Raw genomic sequence first — 6,000 nt, 5'->3', positions numbered from 1 at the left:
AGGTATCTTTACTTATACTCAAGTATGACAATGTAATACTTTTTCCACGACTGCCTATATCGAATCTCCCATTCCTCTCAAACATTTTTTAAAAAGCTGTTGCGCAGCAACTCACTGCCTTCCTGAATTGTCACGTCCTGACCAGTAAAAGGGGTCATTTGTCATTGTAGTATGGTCAGGGCGTGGCAGGGGGTGTTGTTTTGGGGTTGGTTTGTTTCATGGGGATTTGTTCTAGTTTTCGTTTTCTATGTTCATTTTCTGTGTGTGGCCGAGTATGGTTTCCAATCAGAGGCAGGTGTCTTTCGTTGTCTCTGATTGGAAGCCATACTTAGGCAGCCTGTTTTTTTCCTTTGGGTTTGTGGGTGGTTGTTTTCCGTATAGTCTGTGCACCTTACGGAACTGTTTTGTCGTATTGTTTATTTTTTTGGTTAAGTGTTCACGTTAACAAAAGAAGATGAGCACTTTACACGCTGCGCTTGGTCCAATCCTTCCGACAGATGTGACATGAAGACAAATAATGTATACGAAACACTTCAGTCTGGTTATGTATACGAAATGCTTCAGTCTGGTTTTAGAATCATCATACCACTGAGACTGCACTTGTGAAGGTGGTAAATTACCTTTTAATGGCGTCAGACCAAGGCTCTGCATCTGTCCTTGTGCTCCTAGACCGTAGTGCTGCTTTTGACACCATTGATCACCACATTCATTTGGAGAGATTAGAAACTCTAATTGGTCTACATGGACAAGTTCTTGCCTAGTTTAGATCTTATTTGGTTGGAAAGATATCAGTTTCTCTGTGGATGGTTTGTCCTCTGACAAATAAATTGTACGTTTCGGTGTTCCTCAAGGTTCCGTTTCAGGACCACTATTGTTTTCACTATATATTCTACCTCTTGGTGATGTCTTTCGGAAACACAATGACATTTATTTTACTTTTAAACTCGGACAAAACAGAGATGCTTGTTCTAGGTTCCAAGAAACAGAGATCTGCTGTTGGATCTGACAATTAATCTTGATGGTTGTACAGTTGTCTCAAATAAAACTGTGAAGGACCTCTGTGTTAGTCTGGACCCTGATCTCTCTTTTGAAGAACATATCAAGAATAATTCAAGGACAGCTTTTTTCCACCTCCGTAACTGCAAAAATCTGCAACTTTTTGTCTAAAAATTATCCATGCTTTTGTCACTTCCAGATTACATTTTAGTCATTTAGCAGACGCTCTTATCCAGAGCGACTTACAGTAGTGAATGCATACATTTGTTTTCTCCGTACTGGTTCCCCGTGGGAGTCGAACCCACAACCCTGGCGTTGCGAACACCATGCTCTATCAACTGAGCCACACGGGACCACTACGATGTTCTACTCTCCGGCTACCCAGATAAATCACTAAATAAACTTCAGTTAGTGCTAAACACAGCTGCTACAATCTTGACTGATCATATTACTCCAGTGCTAGCCTCTCTACACTGGCTTCCTGTTAAGGCTAGGGCTGATGTCAAGGTTTTACTGCTAACCTACAAAGCATTACATGGGCTTTCTCCTACCCATCTCTCCGATTTGGTCCTGCCGTACATACCTACATGTATGCTACGGTTATAAGATGGAGGCCTCCTTATTGTCCTAAGAATTTCTAGGCAAACAGCTGGAGGGGGATGAGTCACTGGCTTACTAGTGCTCTTCTATGCCGTCCCTATGAGGGGTGCGTCACTTGAGTGGGTTGAGTCACTGACGTGATCTTCCTGTCCGGTTTGGAACACCCTCGGGCTCGTGTGGTGGAGATCTTTCTGGGCTATATATACTCAGCCTTGTATCAGGGTGGAGGAGCTCTTCGTGGGCTATACTCAGCCTTGTATCAGGGTGGTGGAGATCTTTGTGGGCTACACTCAGCCTTGTATCAGGGTGGTGGAGATCTTCGTGGGCTACACTCAGCCTTGTATCGGGGTAGTAAGTTGGTGGTCTGTTGATATCCCTCTAGTGGTGTGGGAGCTGTGCTTTGGCAAAGTGGGTTGGGTTATATCCTGCCTAGTTGGCCCTGTCCGGGGGTATCGTCGGATGGGGCCACAAAATGAATGACTGCCCAGAATCGGCCCAAGTACATCGGGCCGTTTCCGTCTACCGGAATTCAGCCGACTTTTCCGGCATCTTACCAGAATCCCCCCCAGAAGTGGCGCGATGCAAATTTAAATTAACGTATACAAACTTACCTGATTTTATAGTAATTTTAAATATGACTATTATACATTTTATACATACAAATTATACCAATCCACAAAAAAATACATTTTGTGTCGGAGGAAACACCATACCCCTGGTGACCATGTCAGCGTGTATGTGCCTGGCACGCCACAGGATTCGTTAAAACGCGATGGGACAAGGACATCCCGGCAGGCCAAACCCTCCCCTAACTCGGACGATGCTGGGCCAATTGAGCGTTGCCTCTTGGGTCTCCCGGTCACAGCCGGCATGGGTATCAACCCAGCATCTGGAGCAACGCAGTTTGCACTGCAATGCAGTGTCTTAGACCACTGCGCCACTTGGGAGGCTCCATCCACAAACTTTTTATGCTTATCAATTGACTTGCACAAAGTATCAAAATACTAAATAAACATGACTCTTAGAGAATGTAATTAAATGTTAATTGTATTTTTTTGATCACAGAAACAATGAGAAAATATGAAAACATAAATAAATAATGACATGTTCATTATATAAAGCAGCCCGTGTAATCATCTGCCAGAGAGTAGCCCCAATCGGCCCGAGCCCCAGGTAATACATTTGGGCCAGATAACTCTCACCGGAATCGGCCCGAACTCAATCCCCGCATCCTAGCCATAATGTAATACTGGCCACATGTATTCGGCCATGTCTGACTCTACGCCAAGTGCCCCAACTCTCAGCCGGAATCGGCCCAGATCCACTGTGCTAGCTGGGTGGTGTCCTGTGTGAATTTAAGTATGCTCCCTCTAATTCTCTCTTTCTCCCTCTCCCTACCCTGGAGGACCTGAGCCCTAGGACCATGCCTCGTTTCCTGGCTGTCCCCAGTCCACCTGGTCATGCTGCTGCTCCAGTTTCAACTGTTCTGCCTCCGGCTATGGAACCCTGACTTGTTCACCGGACGTGCAACCTTGTTCCGGACCTGCTGTTTTCGACTCTCTCCCGCTCTACCTCACCTGCTGTCTCAACCTCTGAATGCTTGGCTATGAAAAGCCAACTGACATATACTCCTGAGGTACTGACCTGTTGCACCCTCTACAACCACTATGCTTATTATTTGACCTTGTTGGTCATCTATGAAAATTTGAACAGCTTGGAGAACAATGTCCTCTTATAATCTCCACCCGGCACAGTCAGAAGAGGACTAGCCACCCCTCAGAGCCTGGTTCCTCTCTAGATTTCTTCCAAGGTTCCTGCCTTTATAGGGAGTTTTTCCTAGTCACCATGCTTCTACATCTGCATTACTTGCTGTTTGGGGTTTTAGGCTGGGTTTCTTTACAGCACTTTGTGACATTGGCTGATGTAAAAAGGGCTTTATAAATACATTTGATTTGAGTGGTCTTGTTTTGATTCATTGTATTTCTGAAGAACAGAGGAAGATTGCAGTGGGCCTCAAAAGAATCCGGACAACAGAAGTTTTCTGTTTTGAACTTTGGAGTAGAGCACCCGTCAAAGGAGTTCTCAGGCGTGACGACGGATGTTCAGGTTGAATACCTGAAGAGAATTCCTGGTGTGGTTGGAGCCCGGCGTCTAACCCGCTGGCTGAATGGAGAGAAAGAAGAAAGTCTGTCGGTACAGTTGTTTTTTGATAAAGAGCAAATACCTACGCATGAGAAGCTTGGTTATGTAAGATACACTACAAGAGCTTCCATCCCCAAACCACTGCAGTGTAAGAACTGTAAAGGATTTGGCCATGTTTCAAGTGTGTGCAAACAGATAGAGAATACTGAAGAATGCTGTGTAGAAGGATGACGGTGTTGCAATTCAAATCAAAATGTATTGATCACATACACGTGATTAGCAGATGTTATTGCGGGTGTAGCGAAATGCTTGTGCTTCTAGCTCCGACACTGCAGTAATATCTAACAGGTAATATTTAACAAATTACACAACATATACCCAATACAATAGTAATTAAGACTATATACATATGGACGAGCGATGTCGGAGCAGCACGGACTAAGATACAGTAGAATAGTATAGAAAACAGTATATACACATGAGATGAGTAATGCCAGATATGGTGGGGATCTTGATCCCGAGTTCCTGGAATGCCCTGTAAGGGTGAAGGAGATTTGGGTGGCAAAAGTTAAGAGCGGTCAATCGAATCTCCTATGCAGAGACGATTAAAAGAATTGAGAAAACATGTGATGCTAAAAAAAAAAGATATGATAGTGGACGCACCACAGCCTGTAGTAAATGTTTTCTGCCAGTCAAAAGATACCCTGTGTGTTAAAAAGTGGATTTTGTGGCTTTCATTGCCACAGTTAGAAATTGTAAAAAAAAGTCTCAAAGAAGTCTAAGAAACTGGACGTTATTGTGGCTGTAGGGGGGGGGCTTAAGGACTGCGGTCCAAACAGTTAACAGACACACCCTATCCCCTCAGCCCTCGAATTAAGTGGACACTTCTGATGACGTTTCATGACGTCTGAAAAGTATACACTTGCAGGGAAAAGGTACAGTCAATTATGAATGCATGCCTACTTATATTAACTATAATTATTAATATACGCCTACTGTATGAGAGCAAATTAATTAGCAAACTAACTAGCCTAGCTACTTCAAAAGAAGGAAAATGTTTAATTTCTACAATTTCCAAAAGCTAACCAAATAAAAACATAATTACTTTTATGAGCCGTGTTTGTGCATTAGTACCACAATTTCTAACTTATTTACATTCGTTTTTACCTACACTTGTATGTTGACTCCATATTGTCGTTGAGGTTTTAAATTTTGGCGGACTTTTCTTAGCGGATGTACAATAATCTCGAATTGAATTATGGGCCGTTTCAGGCTCCGAAGTGAACATATAGTTAATTGTACATTCGCAAACTCCATTAAAAACGAGGGCTGAGGGGCTTACGTTGCAAACTTCCCTTAGTTGGCTAATAATTTGGACCGACTACAAATATGGCCGTGGGGATCCCCCAAGGGCATAAGGCTGAGGGTTTAGGGCCGAGGGCGGCCTACTTTGAGTTTGAAATAAAGCCAATGACTTTACATCTGAATACTTGCAAGGGGTACTGGCGCCACAGAAGACCCGCCCTCCCAGGCTCCCCTTGAACCTGTTCTAGGGATCAGATCTGTCTTTTTTTTTTTTTTTTACAGAAAAGTTGTTTCGTTTATGTATTTTTTTGTTGTTGTAGTTTTTGATAATCATGTTTCCATCCCGCACAGTAGGTGGTGGGATACACATTCAACAGTGTGATCGCCAATATACCATAGAAGAAGAAAGCTACTGTTGACCAATGATGACCTATGGCTATGCAAAGCTACTGTAAGTGATACACAAGTTGCAGTACCTCATCTTCGCCAACAGGTTGCACTGCGTGTTGTAAACAGTGAGATCTCCATTTTGTGTGTTTTTCCTAGAGGTTAGCGCTTACTTTCCTTTTGGCTGTGAACGACACAGCTAATTCCGTGATTTTCGGATGCAATTTTATACCCAACACATTGGAGTGGCTTGGATGATCCGATTTGATGACTTGCTTATTCGTGTCCTGCTACGATTCGCAAGGAGAACGCAATCAGATGTTTTCATGTTTCTAGCCCATTTGCGAGCAAAATAATACCAAAACAAGAACAACAATGTCAGACGATGTATGGAGTCACATCCAGCTACCAAACACCTGAGGGGTAGGCAAACGCTTTAGATTTAGTGGTGTATTTAATTTGAAAGTAATACAATGTGTCATACATTCATTTGTAATGAATAACTAGAGATGAATTGTTAGCTACTAGCTAGCTCAACATGTCACTCAACGACATTTTGGGGGGGTCGCA

General features: G+C 43.2%; 1 protein-coding gene across 2 annotated transcripts in view; it reads left to right on the top strand.

Moving 5' to 3' along the window:
• The first annotated feature begins 5,550 nt into the window (after nucleotides 1–5,550).
• Nucleotides 5,551–6,000, top strand: part of LOC106604224 (glucocorticoid receptor-like) — a 69,303-nt gene continuing 68,853 nt past the window's right edge. For both annotated transcript variants that reach the window (XM_014198678.2, XM_014198677.2), the window contains exon 1: nucleotides 5,551–5,853. The gene's annotated coding sequence lies outside the window, so the exon portion shown is untranslated. The remainder of the gene's footprint in view (nucleotides 5,854–6,000) is intronic.

Source organism: Salmo salar, chromosome ssa05 (assembly GCF_905237065.1).
Source record: "Salmo salar chromosome ssa05, Ssal_v3.1, whole genome shotgun sequence".
NCBI lineage: Eukaryota > Metazoa > Chordata > Actinopteri > Salmoniformes > Salmonidae > Salmo > Salmo salar.
This window is presented reverse-complemented; position numbering and strand designations above follow the sequence as displayed.